General features: G+C 30.2%; 1 long non-coding RNA gene across 1 annotated transcript in view; it reads left to right on the forward strand.

Annotated features, from left to right (window-relative positions):
* The window catches only part of LOC118190128 (uncharacterized), a 272,728-nt gene that overhangs the window by 228,574 nt on the left and 25,574 nt on the right, over positions 1 to 18,580 (forward strand). Inside the window, exon 2 of the long non-coding RNA XR_004758365.2 lies at positions 3,933 to 4,111. This is a non-coding gene — a long non-coding RNA (uncharacterized LOC118190128). The remainder of the gene's footprint in view (positions 1 to 3,932; positions 4,112 to 18,580) is intronic.

The following is an 18,580-nucleotide window of genomic DNA, read 5'->3' on the forward strand; positions in this document are numbered from 1 at the left end:
AGGGTGTTTGGCTCACACCGAGTGAGGGGCGGTCGGGGAGAGAAAAGAAGGGGGCGGTAGAAGCAGATGAAGTTGATGGAAGAGGAGTCCGTTCATTGGAGGAGAGCTTGCATGTTTTGCGTCGCAGGAGGAGCCCCAGGAGTGAGGCAAGGATTCTAAGAGGCTGAACCCCGAGGAGAGGTAATTGGACTTGCGCGCAGCAATAGAATGCACGGTTATAATGAGAATCGATTCTGCCCTTCGGCTTCATGCATTTTTTAAGAATCCGGAAACTTGGGGAAAGAATTTGCTTCATAAAGCGGTCCGCTGACGAGGATTATGAATGCCTCTTCATTATGCAGCGGCTACTGCTCCGGGAAATTTTTCTTTTCTAAACTTCTTCCGCTAAAATGAGAGGTTCCTTGAACGAGTATACATTGTACTACTTCGTTTGGAAAGAAATTCACAGTTCATGATGCATAATTTGTGCTTACTAATAATGAGATTTATGGGGCTCTGTTTTGCAAGTGACAAGCAATTAATTTACTTTTCTTTAAATAACGTCTTTAAGCTTTGCGAAAGGTAATTTGATTGGTCTGATTCTAATTCTTGAAGAAACCTGAAAAACAATTAGCATAAAAGCAAATTCCATTTAAATAAGTATAGTTATTTTTCCCTCCCAGTTTAGAATCTACCGAATTACAGTTAAAAACTGAAGATAAGGCACAGTAATAATTTTTTAAATTAGCTCGTTTCACTTGAAATACTAATACATATACAGACTAAGCGTTCTTCAGTAAAGTAGGTATTCCTAAGACATTTAGGGTAGATTCTTAATGTGATTGCTATCTAGGTTCTTAATGTGATCTCTATGTAGATTCTTAGCGTAATGATTTGCACACAGATTCTCATTTCCATTCTCAATAATGTCTCTTTGTGAAATCTGCAGAATAATAGCCTTAAAGGACGACTGCCTTAAATTAAACGCATATTGATAAATAATATGTTACATACGATTATGTATATAGTCTAACTTTAAAATGCCCTCCCAAAATTGTTCCACATTTATGATAATTTAGACCAAATGGCTTAGATCTTCAAGCAGGGTGCAAGAGAAACGGCATATAACTCTTTCATTCATTATGCTTATGTAGAATAAGCATTAAAGTAGATATAAATACACTAAATTATACTAATCACAGTTTATAAAACAATATAAAGTCATCATAAAAATTATACCTTCTGCATCATTTCCTATAATTTAGGATAATTAAAATCAACGACTAGCATATCGACAAACTTGGTGACTAGACCTAGACATCTATACACAAAAATTAGTAATTTTTTTAACCAAATATTTTTAGTCATTGATATAGTTTTCCGTCCTAAGATTTCTTTACAGTATAACTGACTGAGGAACATTTTTAATTTAAGAATATAAAAATGAAGTAATTAAGTTGCATTTATGATGGCTATAAAAATTTCAAATAAAGTGGAACAGGATAAACATATTTAAATTTATAAAATTAAATTTTAGACATCTTTCCAATGAAAAAGAAAGTTAAAAAGAATTCAAACCACGCAACTATTAAAGAATTTTCTTTACGAAATGAAATGAAATAATCTTTAAATTTCAGATGCAGTGATATGCATCAGAATTATCTTAAGATTTTGAAGAATTTAAAAAGAATACTAACTGTTATGATTTAAGCTGCTTGATTCTGAATGCTTCCTGTAAATGAAGCTGTAAAAATAATTATTAAAATAAACTGTAAAAACATTTTCAAATTGAAAGAAAATCGCTTAAATACAAAAGATGGCTTTAATTATTACACATAATTATCGACACATTTAAAATAAATTTTTCTCAGTATTATAATTTACACAAACTATTTAAATTCATTTTCGTGAATCGACGTTCTTTTCTCCAGATTTCGCTCCAATCACCACAAACACTGGCAGATCTATAGCACTCGAGGCCCTGGGAGGAAATCTCCCTGGGCGGCTCATATTCAAATGATAATCTTACGAAATATATACCCCATACAAAAATATATAACTAACATTTATTTAATTGAAATTAAATAGCTAAAATGATTTGGAAAAAAAAAAAAAATCTTAAGACTAAAGAAAAAACAACTTACATCTAGGAGACAAACATATACTTAAAAAAGGCTTATTAATATGCCAAAAAGTGCTTTTAACATTCCTATCAATGAAAACAGTTAAAAGCTGTTTTTATGAGCTTTGACTTTATTTTACGATAGCTTCTTCATTTTGTTTTCAGCTATTGCATTTTCAAAGGAAAGGACTGTCAAATCTTTAAGTCTTACTAGGCTCATTATTGATCGAAGATAGCTTTTAATCAACCTCAACTTTGAAAAGCTTATCTTCAAGAAACACGTTAAACACGCACTGCTAAAAAAAAGTTTTAGTGCTAAACATAAGTTAGGGATTGGTTCTTGGAAATCCATTTCCGCAATAAATATTTTCAAAACAGACCACATTTTAGCTTCTTCTTTCTTTATATTCCTGCATACAGATACATATACTTAAAAACTTTAAGTTTCTTCGGAGGCTCTTCCTAATCAGAGGCTCAGATCGGTCCGCGTCCCCTTTCTCCGACGCCTCAGCCTCAAACAGCAGAGAAACCTATGTGAAATTACATGCCTATAGGTGAATCTTTGAAGACAATGATACTTCGTTAAGTAGTTATCTAGATTTTAAGGAAATATTTTGACTTTATGCGATGGATTGGTTTTTTGGAGGATGAGAATCTAATGCTTCGTTTCTTTCCAGGTTAGGAAAACGATTGTTTCGTAACAGATGTAATGCTTATTTTTGGGAGTGATACTCATATGTTCAGATTTTCAAGGTGCAACGTAATGTGGTTGATAAAACTTGAATCCAAAATTTTTGAAGAAATTTTCTTAAACAAATCTTCAGTAATTTCGTAAATATATTTTTTCAAGAAGAGACAGTATTTTCTAAAGTATTAATCATAAAATTTTAAACTTGTATTTTTATTTACATTACATGAAAATAAACAAGGATAAAATTTGAAAGCCACTTCCAAGAAGGAAATAAGTTTTATGCCTCATATTTCTAGCTGACTAAGTTTTAGGATCATTCATTTTAAGTTATAGGTTGCTGACATAAATTTTATAAAACTTATTTTTTTATGCCTGAAACTGTCTGTACTAAAAAACTAAACTCAGTGACGTAACAGCCCTAATGGGCCAAGGCTGGCAGTGCACGAAATCTGCTTTCTTGACCGTGGGCCCCCCCGGGGTGCGTAAGCATATGCCCTGAACAAGTGGTCGGCTTCTCGCAGTACCCCCCAGTGTTTAGTCCCCAAACGAACTTGGCACTCATTTTATCGGCCCCAGTGACGACAATCAAAGGCTGAGTCGACCTTGCCCAGCCCGGGAATCGAATCCCGGACCTGTGGTGCTGCTGCGCAATGCGCTAGCTACTGCGCCAGTCTGTACACATAAGTTATATGTAGCTGTAAAAGTTTGATAGCATAAATATGAGGATTGTGTAACTATAGAAGAATATATATATAGAATTTAAAATAAGGCAAAAAGGCAACCTCAGATTAGCTCAGTTTCGAATAAAACTTATAAATCTCCCTCCTTCCAGCATGTCATCGTGGTGTAACGATAGCACATTCAGAGCGTATTCGAGAGGTCCAGGTTCAAACCCTTGCGAAGGCTTTACTCCCTTTTCACATCTTCTGCTTCAAAATAACCTAATGTTACTACAAACTCAGAGAAGAAATAAATATTATTTGAAATCCAGTCTAGTTTAAATTTGCTTTTACCATACTCAATAATTTCATTGAAATTTAAAGCTAAAATGATACATACATAAAGGTTTCCATTTTGTTATAATTTGCCTTAAAATTTTATTTAAATACATTTTAATAAAATATATGTATGCCTTTTTAGGTTATTAAAGATAACCCAAAGTTTCTAACAATGGATAACGAGGAAACCTGAGACTGACAACATTAATTAACGAGCTTATTTCCTGTCAAGCAGAATGAAAACAAACCAAGCTACTGTTGGAATCAGGAACAGTTTTGCGAAGAGATTCATCATTACTGTGTCACGCACAGTAAGGAAATGTAACTATTATTATTATTACTACCATTAAAATTTCCATAGGTCTAAGTATACAATGCAGTGCATAAATCATACGAATCAATAATGCATTTGTAAAAATAGGAACAAGTAATTTTCTTTTTAATTTCTTCATTAATTAGAAATTCAATCAAACACTTATTTGAAATACAGTTTGATGAGTCTTTTAAATATTGAGGAAATTATAATTTTTGCATCTCCATGTTAGAAAAACTTTAACAGACCTCTAATTTTGCGGTCTTTTTTTTTAAATGCATCTGCTTAAGACATTTATAAATACCAAAATAAAGCCACAAGTCAAGTGTGAGGTGATTCATCTGATGAATAGTATTTTATACTGACTGACAGTACTTTTATATTACTGTTTGATAGGAAATGTAGTTTCATTTTATTGATGTAACTTTGTTTATTATTAAAAAAAAAACAGATCAAATAAAATTTCTTATATTTTCTTTTAGCTGCATTAAGCAATCATTGAAATCAAATATTCTTTTTACACTTAACTGTCCAGGCAGTATTTTTATATCGTAATGCATACGTATCAGCCACCCAGACAAAAAAGTGGTTATTGACACGGACTCCCGCCCCGAAGGTCCCGGGCTCGAATCTCGGAGAAAGCAAGAATGTAAATTGTCTCTTCCTTCATTGGAGGCAAAGGTGGCTAATCTATTAAGTGCCTGTACAATAAAGTAACTATCACTTCCGGTCTTAGTAGTGGTCAACGCCTATAATGGCTAGTGCCGACTATTGGAAAAAATGTATTTGTATCTTGGTAATTCGAAATGTAGTAATTGATGATTCCAATTAAATTAAAATTTTAGCTTTTTATGTATTTTTCTAAAGTTATATTAGTGCCATTCTCGTCTGCATTTTATTTTTCTATTTGCGTAATATATAGCATTAATAATAATGGTTTGAAAATGCAAATGCAAATCATTTGAACGTGCATTTCTATAAACTGGAAACCTTCATCTTTCCCAACATGTATTACGAAGAAGTAAAATAGTCCTAAAAACGGAGAAAAAAGACAAGATATATTACCAGCTTCGTACTGAATATAATTTAACAAAGATTTGCTTCGAAAGCAAGAAAGAAAATCAACATTGCTGAAGTTTTGAAAAATGCTACAACACTCATTTACTCATTAGATGAAATGAGCTTAAAACTTATAATGTTAAAAAATTCTTTTACATATAGAATTATTAACACGTAATTTAGGCATTAAGACAAAGTTTCATGCATCAAAAATATTGTTGCCATTAATTATTACATCATTTAAACGCGACCAGCATATTCTCTGCGTAAGGTTGAGTGTTTCACTTATATATCTTGTTAGCGACTACGAACAGATAACCTGTTAGATGCAAAAATTTGTTTCACCAATAAATTTTTGTATCTAAAGTATGACCAAAAATTTGCTTTACGAACTATTACAAATTACTATTTTTGACAAATGGCGTAAAAATACACCTAAATTTAACCTTATTAAAGCAGTTGGCCACACTGGTCATAAACTACAATGATATTTCTATTAATAATCCTCTTTTATTCTAAAATAATTCCAAACATAAAAAGCTTTCAGATAAGCAAAAGAAGCATATCATCACAGGTGACTTAGATATTGTACAAAATTTCTCATTCATCAAAAATATTCTAGTTGTCATTCATTTTTATTACATCAGCAAAAACAGTAGTAAATGCGAACATTCCAGGCTACTATAGTAATTCATTTAGAAATACAGTTTCAACAAAATTTTATTATTTTGAAAAACTAAAATGATTTATAGAATTCAGTAAATTAACTCCCTACTTTAACAAAACATTTCTTAACAATTAGACAAAAATCTACAGTAAAATTTAGAGTATTAATACTAGTAGACTGATTTAATTGCAGCTCAAAGCATGATACTTTTCAGAAAATAATTCTATTATAATTATACAAAGAAGGAAAAGAACAAACTCTGAAATCTTCAAACTTGCATTCATAATTATTGACAATATTACTGTTATTAATAACTTTAACAAAATTGAGAACCATAACATGTACCTTTCTTTTTAAATTACATAATTTTTGTATTTGAAAAAATTCCATTAATTATTTAGATCTTGAAATCCGAAATTGTAAGGAAATCCCACTTTTCGACAACAGATTATTTTTGTTTAATATTATTAAGGAAATACGCAATCCATATATTATATTGATTTCCATAAAGAACTTCAGATTTTAATTTTATTGTGCCAATAAAAGCGATATACCTATTAAATTTATAAATTAACCATCCTACATAGCTGCTGTTGTCTGCCTAATATTCGTTTCCTATAACAATTATATAATAAAACAGTTCTTACAACAATTAGCTCAAAGTAATAGTTACAACTAAACTTTTGTATACAACTTAATTTCCACAGCCATGTTAAGCTTAACTAGTGAACATACTTTACATCATCTGCTAATCAGTATTTTTCTCTTTTCCTGATTCTCGTTATTGTCCTTTAAATATCTCTATTTTAAAGAAATTTATTTAGCTACTTTCAAACTTCTGTTTCTCCGTTGCGTAGCTTCTGACTCCTCCGCCATGTTGCATTAGAGGAAAATGTAATTTTGAAGTTGCTTTTTAAATTCGATCCTGCTTGAGACTTAAAATCACAATTATAAATTGCAAAAAAAATATATATATTCTCCATTTTTCTTTCATAACACCACAATCATAGCTTATAAAGGGTTTTGTGATTTAGTTCTCTCCTCTGTTCTGTCGGTGTAAACAACAGCATCATTCATCTTACATTTTCACTTCGGCAAAATTCCAATACAAGGCTTGTTCGCACATTTTTAGATGATTTTCATTGTAGTTACAAAAATATTTTAACTACAATTTTTGTGTTTTAAATGTTCCATATGCTAACCCTGATTCCTTACTATTTTCTGCACCGTCATTTCGAAGACAATAAAGCTTTTTTAGTAGCGGAAGAGGTGCTTTATATCAATCCTTTTGAACAGCTTTCCAAAGTTCTAGGAGGGTTATAGGTCGAGGTTTGAACAATCTGCTTTTTCAAAGTCCAAAAGCGCAAAACCACATGGGGGATACATCAAGAGATTTTTGTAGGAATATGAGTGAAGGTTATGACATAGATACCCGTTTCTCTTTTTTTTTTTTTTTTTTTTTTCTCCAGGAAATTAGCAGTAGATTTGGAGTGTGGCTGCTTGCTTTGTCTTGACCCAGTTCTATTGATTGACGACACTGTGGGTAAAGGGATGGTATTTCACATTTGAAAATTGGGTATAAAATATATTTCTGATAATATATGGAGTTGATCTGAGCATTTTCTCCTCGCTCTTTATTTTTAATATACCGTTATATGAAAAACCAGCAGCAATCATAAATCCCTTTAAAAAACTTTCTTTAGATTCTTTGAACTATGTTTTAAGATTGTTTTCTCCTCTTTGTTGATAAAAAAATGGATCTCTTTTTATTACAGTTATTTAAATATACCCAAGATTCATCTATTGTGATAATATTTTTCCATTTTTATCCGAATAATTGTTTCTCATGGTGAATTCTGCAGCACGTTCGGCTTTCGGTGATACGTTGTGGAGAAAGACGATGCATATTACGTTTTATCGCTTTTTAAAGATTCACATCAGCATAAATCACTTTGCCTACAGTTACAGTCACTTAGTTACACTGAGCATTTTAATGATTATGCAATTGTACTTCGACTTCAAAGATTTTCTTTTAACATTAAAGTTTTTATCATTGCAGCATTCGAAACATTCCGTTTGTTCCTTGGATACGTATCTTGAACAAATTTTCTCCTTGAAGCCAAACTTTGAAGTTTTTTTTTTTTTTTTTCTTTTCTTACTGACAATATTATATATCGTTGCTTTAGATACCTAAAAATCATGGATTTAGCAGAAATTTTTAACAACTAAATAGGAATGATTTTTTTTCAGAAAGAGCATAAAAGTAGCCTTCCGTCCACTGAATTTTTTAAAAGCGTCATTTTGCATGAAAACAAATTGTTCAAGCAGGCGATTTTTTATAGCAAACAAAGTCGTCTAAAATCTGAGCGAAAAAGCCTCTGTACCTCTAATTATTATTTTTCCAACTGCAATTTTTTACTATATTAATCTCGCTCAACGTTTTACTTTTTGTTTCTTTAGTCCCAAATTTTGTCATATTATAAATTTTCTTTAAAATTATTAACTTTATACAGTTTTCAAAATATGTATATGTTATATAAGTCAATTTCTTTTCCATTAAGTTTAGTTCTACACCGCTTTTCACCACTTAATAGATGTTTATACAGCACTGCGATTGTTTTGAATTTTTTTATTTGAAAACATACAGACTTCCCGTGCAACACACACGGGGCTTACAGAAGTAAGTTGACAAAAACTTTAATAAAACGAATAAAAGCAGAGAACAGCAGTCTGAACTTCACGAAAACAGATAACTTCACTGGCCAAGTCACTCCGAACAATTTCAAATAATTCTGCAAGCATTATCTATAGCCATCAAATGCAAGGCATGAGAAAATCAAATATTCCACATCCTGAGATACTCTTTTTGAAAATCCACATAAACTGTTTGATCTTAGATTAAAACGAAACAGGTAACTTGCAAATTTACCGTGACCATAAAAACTGTGAAACTTATAGAGAGGAAAGCCTCGAAATGCAGTCTATGGTAAATAGAAGGAAAGAACTTTTTGGTGACCTCAGCATTACAAGATGAAATAGATTCCTCATTCCACTTAGTTAAAAGCTTTTTTTAATGAAAGGACTTCCAATAACTCTTTGTAATGCTCATGTTGATGTCAATTTAGGCTATTTTTCATTCGCTTTATAATGACTTTGAGATTGTATTATTTTTAAAAAATTAAATTGTCATATTTGCTTGCTCATTTTCTAATTTTTATATATTCGCAAGCTGCAACTTTTATCTTATCATTAAATAAGCAATCAATAATAATGTGTCAGACAAAAAAGTATTGATGTATATATATATATATATATACACACACACACACACATATATATATATATATATAATATATACACACATATGTGTATATATATATATATTATATATACTTATTTATATGTATGTATGTATGTGTATTTATATGTATGCACATATGAGTACGGTGCGAGCATGTGGATTTTTTTCCCGATGTAAATATTTAACATATTCTTAACAGCATATTAATTAAATAAAATATACGCTGAACTGTAAACCTCTCTCTCCCCTTGTTGTAAATAAAGCATGTTGTTTTTGTTGCGACTTATCTTACTTGTATGACAGTAACATCAGAAAGAGCCCCGAAATTCATCGTGGCAGAGTGCAAGATTTTGCATGTCGTTGGCAAGATCCTTGGTCATCATACAGATGGCAGTACGACTTTCCCCCTCCCCGATTTTGATGGGGAACAAGCCAGAGCGTATCCCACTTTACTTCGCCTACAACCAACCTCTCAAGAAGAAGAGAGACCATTCGAATTGAATATTTAATGTGCTCCTATGCCGCACAGACACTATACATTTACAAATTTCTGCGCCTTCTGCTAGATTCGAACCCGGGCCTTTCGATACGGCAGTCATAGTCGCTAACCACTATCCTGGGTGAACAGCAAATGAAGCATAAGTATTGTATTAAGAAACAAACAAGGAGCAAATAAATCGATAAATAAATAAAAGGTATAGTTTATGTTGCAGAAGTCTCATTAATTTTTTTACAAAAATAGTTTATCAAAGTGCTTTGGTGATTAACAGTAAAGTATATAATACTAAGCCTACTCAACCAGCTTATGATTCTCGGAGCAGATTATATCTAGATGGCCGAATTTAAAACCAAAAAAATTTTTTAGAATTTTTTTTAGTTTTTTATGGCATTTTATTAATGTCGTTTTGTTTAATTTACTTTATATTAATTAATTTTAATTTTTTTAAAATACTTTTTTAATATTTCCATTCTGATTTGTTTTTAATGAATTAGTTTTGATGCTCATCCATATATAATTCAGAAACGTGGCTTTGTTGAAACTTCAGCTGCTGTTTGAAAAATTCTCAATTTTAAACTACTTAAATTTGCATTTATTTTATTATATTGTTTTTATTTTTATTTTTATTTAAAAGTATTATTCTCTCCCTTTTTTGGAAGTTTTCCACCACATGAAAATTCAATTTTGTATTAATTTTCTCTTGATTATCTCTCACTTTTTCTCTCTCTATATATATATATAATGCATAGAACTTTTGTTTCAAAGAAACTTTACTATGAGGTTGATTTTTGCCTGATCCAAAACAGATTACAGTTATTCCAGAAAATTATTCCTCAGGCTAAACCAGTGAACGAATAACTCTGTGCAAGTACCAAGAAGACAGAAAAGAGGATTATAAAACCATTAATTACTCAAGAAACATAAAGTGTGATTCTGATTGAGACAAAAGCCCAGATGTCCAGTCTGAACTTTCGGAAATCAGGTTCCATTACTGAACTTTTAGCAATTACCATTTATCTTTGCCTTATCTCTTAAACATTTAGCTATATACGGATAGCGTTGACTTAGAAACATCAGTAGACAACCACTTTTTTCACTGACATATTTTAATTTCGGTTTAAGAAACATTTTCATCTTAATAAAGTCGTCTTAAGGCGATTTGCTAAGAATACTGCAAAAAAGGAAAATCCTCACCTAAACCTCACTTTCATTCAGCCCACCAGCGGCCGAGCGGTAAAGTCGCTGAACACTAGTAGTTCGGTCCGAGGTTCGAATCCCGCGAACGCGCTGGCTGCATGGGCGTTTTCGTGGTTTTCCCCATGTGTAACGTGTATACGAGCCAGTTTCCCTTAGAAAGTCCTCCACGAAGCCATCCCTCACCTTAGGCAGATAGCCCTCGAGGCTTTGCCATAATCATACACACAACAATTTCATTCAAATGTACTCGTAAAACCTTTTAACGTAAATTTTAATATTAAATCTAGAACATCGAAAATTAGGAAACGTAGTCTTATCTTTTAACTATAATTAATAGAATCTCTGTTATCCTTTTCTTTCGTTCTTGAATTGAATCTAAGGTAGATGCGATTTTTAAATAGAAAATCGGCATTAAATTTGTTTAAATCACTTTATTTAGAAGTTCTATACTCAGTGACGAAAAAGATGCCATTATATTCATAAATTTTGTAACTTTTATTGTATTTTATTTTATTTGTATTTTTGTATATAAAATTCAAGACGCCATTATAACTAAAAATGTAGCACAAAATTTCGACAAAAATAACCGGTATAAACAGGAAAAAAAAAAAAAAAAAGGTTTTTGCTAGCTGCAGAATTAAAATTCCAGAAATAATTTATGATGGCATTTGAAACATGAAAGTGAATTATCAAACCAAATTTAAATTTACACTATGGATACTGATTTATTGCTGTATTGATGCTAAAATTAGCTAACACCAAAAATCTATTTTAATGAAACAAGTGCATGTATCTTTCATATATTTTCCTAGCATATTTATAGCTAAAACAGAAAAGATTAATTTACAGGTGCTGTCTTTTCTGCGCTTAAAAGATAAAAAAAATTCGATTATAAGGATTTTTGTCCTTCTAAGGATTCTCCTGAAGAATATTATTCACCTGAAATTATCAAACAGGGTATAAACGTACGGTAATTTTACATAAGTGCATGTGTAGCAATTTTATTTCTAATGAAAGTGTCGCATCTTAATTTAAAAAAAAAAAATTAAAATTTATTGCACTGCCATTCTCAATGATAGAGCGCGAACGAGGTTTTAAAAGTTCTAAAAGTTGACGGCAAAGAGCAGTATTCGTTATGCGTATAAAATTTCCATCAGTTGAAGGACTTCCATTTTAAAACAACATTTGCATTTTTCACGTGAGCTCTTGTGCATCATTGCATGATTTTACTTAAATGAATAGTGTTAAGTCAAATTTTGAAATTAAATTTATTATAAAATTTTGAATTTCATTTCCAGTATTCTTTTGCTTAGGGCGGTACATAGAAGAGTACTAGTAGATGCCCCAAACTATCAATGCTTCCTTTAATATTTTGATTAAATATTCTACACAGAAATACACTTGAACAATGAAATTTTCACTCAGAGTTAATACGAGCAACATCATCAGCGAATGTTTTGCATGTATCCTTTCTGTGATTCCCTGTGTTCACAGAAATTTGTAACTAACTTTATAAAAAGAAAATTTGTGCTCGGCCGTTCTCAAGAGAAATATTGGAGGATTTGTAGTAATTCAGCAAATAAATACTTATGCGGTAATTTCCGAATTTTATCCCTCACCCGTAATTCAATGATAATGTAAATTCAATAATTACTTCAAAAAGATCTAAAATTTAAAAATTTAGATTAATTTAATTAATAACCAAATTAATTCTATAATAACAAAGATTTATTTATATAAATATTTATATTCGTATGTTATAGTCGTATTTCAAAATGCGTATACAAGAATTACTGCTTCCATGCATATTTAAATATTATTTAAGCAAACTTTAAAAAGCCAGAAAGATGCATTATCAAGAAGCTTTATTAGGTAGACTGATTTAACACAAATATACTAGTTTGCATATTTTTCAGAAAGGCAACTTTTCATGAGGAAAAATGTATTATTCATTTTATCTGTTTTGAATTTATAACATAAGCAACAAAATTTTAAAACATCTTAAATCTTCAGCAGCAATTAATTCCGTAATTAACAAAAAATATATTATTTCAAATATATTTGTCAAATATTAATAAATATATGGTACTCAGAGTATCGGATGTTTGCAATTATTATTTACACTGTCTGGATAGAATTTTTTTTTACTGTAAAAGTTGATAATAGTAGCATATTACTACATATCTTTCACTTATTATTATTTAACACATTTAAATACTTTGAGTACTTTTAATTTCAGATATAATAGAAATAGTAACAGCTTCTAGGTAAACTAATATTTTGCACTTGACACTGTTATTCTCAAGCAAATTGTGCTTCTTTGTTTCACATCTAAATTTCCAGTTTTCTTATCTACCAGAATGAGTAACACACAATTTAATCAGACATCTGATTAAGATTATGAAATTTCCTAAAACAGATGGAGTCAAAATAACTTTTTGTTTCTAGCCGAAACTAGCTCATTTATTTTCTAAACTTTAAGTGAGAGTGTGTAAATGAAATTTCTTTGCAGAAAACCCTATGCGAAAATGTCATGAAAAACTTTCTTATCTTTATAAATTTTTTTATAAACAAATGGAAAAGTGGTCACTTTTATTTAGAATATCGCTAATATTTTAAGAATTACAAATTAATTACGCATAAGATGACAAATAATAAATATGTAGAATTAAGAATATGTTTACATAACAGGATATTTAAGTAGAATGTGCACAGAGTTCAATAATGCTTGCTTAAAAATAAGGCTTGTTCGACATTTGTTAAGTACATATTTTACTTCTTTCAGGCACTTTCTCGCAAATTATGTAACTATGCAGGCCAGTGCAATAGTTCTTGCATACTATAGGAGAATTCTTATCTTATAGTATGTAAGATCTGCAAGTATTTAATGAACAGCTTTGTTGAGACTTAGCTAAAATTATTTCTCTGTTAAGATTTATTACAAATACTTTATGGTTTTTTAGGACAGAGAGAAAAAATAATAAAATTAAAAAGGTGACTTAAATATATACTATAGATTAATGGTAGAATTTTATTTTACGTGTTTCTTATCATGTATTTTCTTTCTATGCACATATACATACACATGTATAGAAAAAACAAGTTACATGTTTTAGTATGAATTAAGACGTTTTGGTGGAAACAAAGAACATAACTGCATATGTAGGAACAATACTGTTTATATGAACAGTAATTTCAATAAATATCAAAAATATGAAACAAGGAAAATAACCTAGGAAAAGTGGGATGCTTAGGGTTACTCTGTATACTTTCAGATACTCTATGATCATATTCTTGACTGCTTTAAGAATGTAGACTCTTAGGCACTCTAATACATCATACCAAACGATATAGCCCACCAGCGGCCGAGCGGGAAAGTCGCTAAACACTGGTACTTCGGTCCGAGGTTCGAATCCCGCGAACGAGCTGGCTGCATGGGTGTTTTCGTGGTTTTCCCCATGTGTAGCGTGTATACGAGCCAGTTTCCCTAAGAAAGTCCTCCACGAAAGGCATCCCTGCCCTTAGGCAGATAGCCCTAGTGTGCTTTGCCATAATTAAATACACCACACCACCAAACGTATAAATCTTTGCATCTAGTGATTTGGCAAGTTTGAGGTTTGTCTCCTGACAAAATTCAATCTTTATTTAACATTAATTTTTAAAAAAACGAAAAGAAAACTTAATACTTTTGAAAAGGCTAGCTTAGTCGTTGTTTGGACATTGAATTTACTTGAGATTCTTGCATTTATGATGGTGTTCGTATTATCATTTCAATTCTAAGAGTCACTGTTTCTTTTAAGTCATTTTAGATAATAATGAGGCATTTTTTTCTTTACTATATATACTACGATGTTTTTATAATTAAGGTACTGAATCTGTTTTCACTGGATGTGTCTCAAATATATCAGGCTATTATATGATTCTAAAAAAAATGTTTATACTATGATTTCTAAATAAAAAAATTTCTTGTTAGTATTGGGTAAAATTTTAAATTATTTTATTGTATAAAAGAAAGCACATTCAGTCTCAGAACTGCTTGTCAGATAACAGAAATAATGAAAGCAATACGGAACGGTAGGACATTGAGATAGCATTTGTTCTCTCTGTTCCATAGAACAGAAACTTTGCTCATTAAATACTCAACCTACTTAACATTTCAAAAATACCTACAGAATATTTAAAGAGGGCAATATTTCTACTGCACCAATTAAGTTCTGGAAAATCCCTAGATGCTTCCGAAAGAGAAAAGTCAAGAAGAGTTGTGGCGTTGTTATTCAGTGGAGAGAGCATTCATTGTGCAGTCCGAAGAACGAGGTGTAATTTTCACCAAGACCAGTTTCTTACCAATTAAAGTTGTTTGCTTTCTTAAGTATCTCATAATTTAAAAGAACACTTAATCTCAAGTTTAGCTAACGCAACTTTCATTTTAGGAAGCGCAAATGAGGATTTGAATTTATTCTGCTTGTACGAAATTTGCGAAACAATAACAACAAAATTTGTACAAAAAACAAATTTGTACGAAATTTGCAAATTTGTACAAAATTTGCTTGTACAAAATTTGCGGAAAAAAAAGCATAAAATTTCTCAGTTTTTTCCTCTTTATATGCCTGTTTCTTTGATTTAATAGAACTTGCTCCAAGCTATTTGTTATCTACATAAATACTCATATTAAAAAATTTTGAATTTCACTACCCTATTTTTCTAAGGCTCAATAATAGTAAAAAGGCTACCTATAATAGTAATAACATAAATAAGAGAATCATGGTAAAAAAGTTTTAATTGAAAACGAAATTTCAAAAACTTTTTATCCTTTTAATTAAAGACATTTTAACGTCGAAGAAGCTCTTTGTTAACTTTATATACGAAGTTTCTCACTTTAAACTTTCCAGAATTACAAATAGTACCCTGTACAAATAAAAGTGAGGGATCTGCAAAAGGTTAAAGGAAAATAATACTAAATTTTACTGAAATATTAAGAAACAATGTAAAAAAAATAAAAATTTTCGAAAGCTGATGACAGTCAACGCTAATAAGCTAAAAAAACTTAAAATATATTATAATTCCGTTATTACTGTTCTTTACGAAGAGAATGGACAGAATTAAAACAATTTTTACCATTCCACTGCCAAAAATATACAAAAAAAAATTTCTAAAAGTCATTAAATGTCCAAATTTAAAAAAAGGTAACTACAATAATTCCTAAAATCTTTTAAATGTTATAGACAGTTAGCCACTTCATGGCTGGGATACAATAATCTTCGAATGTGATTACCTCTGGGTACCATATGTATGCATGCACAGCATCAAAAGAGAAAAATGTAGTTGATAGAAAGAATCAGCAGATCATCTACGAAAAATATTTCATGCACGAAGCTATTCACGAGTTAAAAATATAAACACAGAAAAATTAAACTCAGCCTAAGAAGAAAGTATTTCTGGAATGTATTTTTAACGCATAACGTCAAATAGATGAAAATTATAATAGCGGTGCTAAAACTAATTAAATGCAAGTAATCCTAATTTATTATTTATTGTTCAAAGTTTTGTTATTACCTACCATTTCGATTAATTTAAACATAAAAGCTCAGCAGCCTGCTAGAAATTTTATAGCTTCATTTGAAAAGAACTGATAAATTGATAAGTCTTAAAATTGATCTAATTTTAATTTTGTAGCGCTAAATATTTTTTCACTACCTTATTTTAAATCTGATTAATTGTTTAAGGCTATCATTTTATAGTTAATTCTAATTTGAATACATTGTTGCATATTTAACTTATTACAACCCTATACTTTTCTATCTTCAAAATTCTAATATTTGTAAAAAGTGTTTTAATAATTTTGCAAACAAATCCAAAACAATCTTTTTAACGCATTTTTAGCATCAATCACAGTAAATTTGAAGATTTTTCATCCCCCATTTTCTGAATTATAAGAACTTTAACTGTTTAAAGTGATGAGAATATTACAAAGCTCAGGAACATAAGTTTTCCATTATTCAGCCTTTAAAAAAGCAAAATATTCCGTCACGTTTGATGTTTATTAAAAAAACAAAATTCGGAAAAAAAATTTGTAAAATTAATTTTTTAAAGAATTTAGTCTTTTACTTTCTTTGTCTTTTGCTTTAAGCAACTAAAAAAATAAAATCTCAAACATGTGAAGCTAATAAAATATTTTTCCATAAAACATTTTACGCCACCGATAATGTAAATTTCAATAGAAAAATTTTTAACATGTTAATTGCACTGATAAACAAGTGCCAGACACTTAACTTCCTGCATAATAGTTCGCAGCTATTTAAGATCTTTAAAATTCTGAGATGAAATCTTTTGGTAAAAATTGTTCCATATAAGAGACGTTTAGAAGAAAAGAGTGAATTTTACAAAGGGAAAAAAAGGGGAAATGCTAAAAGAAATAGCATTAAAATATTTTATTAGATGAATGACAATATTTAGTTTCTAAAAATAGTATTAAACTTTAGTAAGTTTTTACTAATTGATGCTTTTACTAAAAACATTCTTTGCATAGTATTTTTCCTTTTGAAACTGGAAGTGAACTTTGCATGTAATATTCTAGCAAGAGAAGTACAGGACTGACATTTCATTTCTGTAGACAGATTTTACTGCATTCGATATTACTTGATTTAAATTTTAATTAGGCTCGTCTGTTATATCATCTAGGAATACTTGGAAGATGTCCATATGTCCCTGGGAAGGCAGCACGTGTTCCATTTCTTTATGAATGCGAATATATTTTCAAGCACTACTGTAGCTCTCCAATCAGCCTTAATTAGGATACAAAAATTCCAATAATTGGCCAAATGCATATTAATGACATGTAGTTAGTACCTTCTTTCTGCAGGTAAAATGAATTTTTGAAGCAATTCATGTAATGTAAGTGCTTCTCTTATTATGCTAATGTTATTATAGAATTAGGAATATTAGGCAAAAGAAAAAAAAAAGGCTTTTTATCCTCACTAATAAAAGTTCATTTACATGTAAAACAAAGCATGGCACATACAAGTCGGAAGGAAACAAGTGACTGCAGTTTTGCTTCAAAATTTTCTTGTGTTCAAAGGAAATTGGCTTAATTCATAACCCTTGTCTAATCTAGGCTTAGAAAAGAAATTATTATGGTTAAGCAACAGCACACTGAGTAAAGCAAGAAAAGTATACTTGTATAAAACATGCATTTGCTTTTACATTAATGCTTATATAATTTTCAAAACGTTTAAGCCAATTTATATATCTTAAATTTTCATCTAAATTAACTTATTAGTTTCTTAAAAACACAAAAACATATAAATAAATTAATAACAATCTTACTTTTACTTGAGGTAGAAAAATAATCCAGATAATTGCAGTTTTACTTCACATGCTTGCGAATGGATACTTAGAGTATAATAGGAAAACTCTATATAAAAAAACATTCGATGCTAATTCTTTTTACATTGAAGAGGTATATAAAAATTGGATGTTCCGTAGAAAACTTAGACTTTTAATGCCATATGAAAATTCAATTATACTTGGTTTCAATCCCTTTTATTTAATGATTTCTTTAACAAACTGAGACTCGCAACACTTTCTGTTATTTGGGTTTTCATAGAAATTTTGGCATTCCACCATGAACTCTAGCAGCTTAATTCTTCTACCAGTAAGGATGAAAATACTATTATGCTTCTACTAGTTCTTTTACAACTATTAGGCATTCAGCATTATACATTTTAAGATGTATTCTTTTTATTTAAATCACTGCT

This window comes from Stegodyphus dumicola, chromosome X1, assembly GCF_044657685.1.
Source record: "Stegodyphus dumicola isolate Sdum_Otavi_A_Nest chromosome X1, ASM4465768v1".
In the NCBI taxonomy this organism is placed as follows: domain Eukaryota; kingdom Metazoa; phylum Arthropoda; class Arachnida; order Araneae; family Eresidae; genus Stegodyphus; species Stegodyphus dumicola.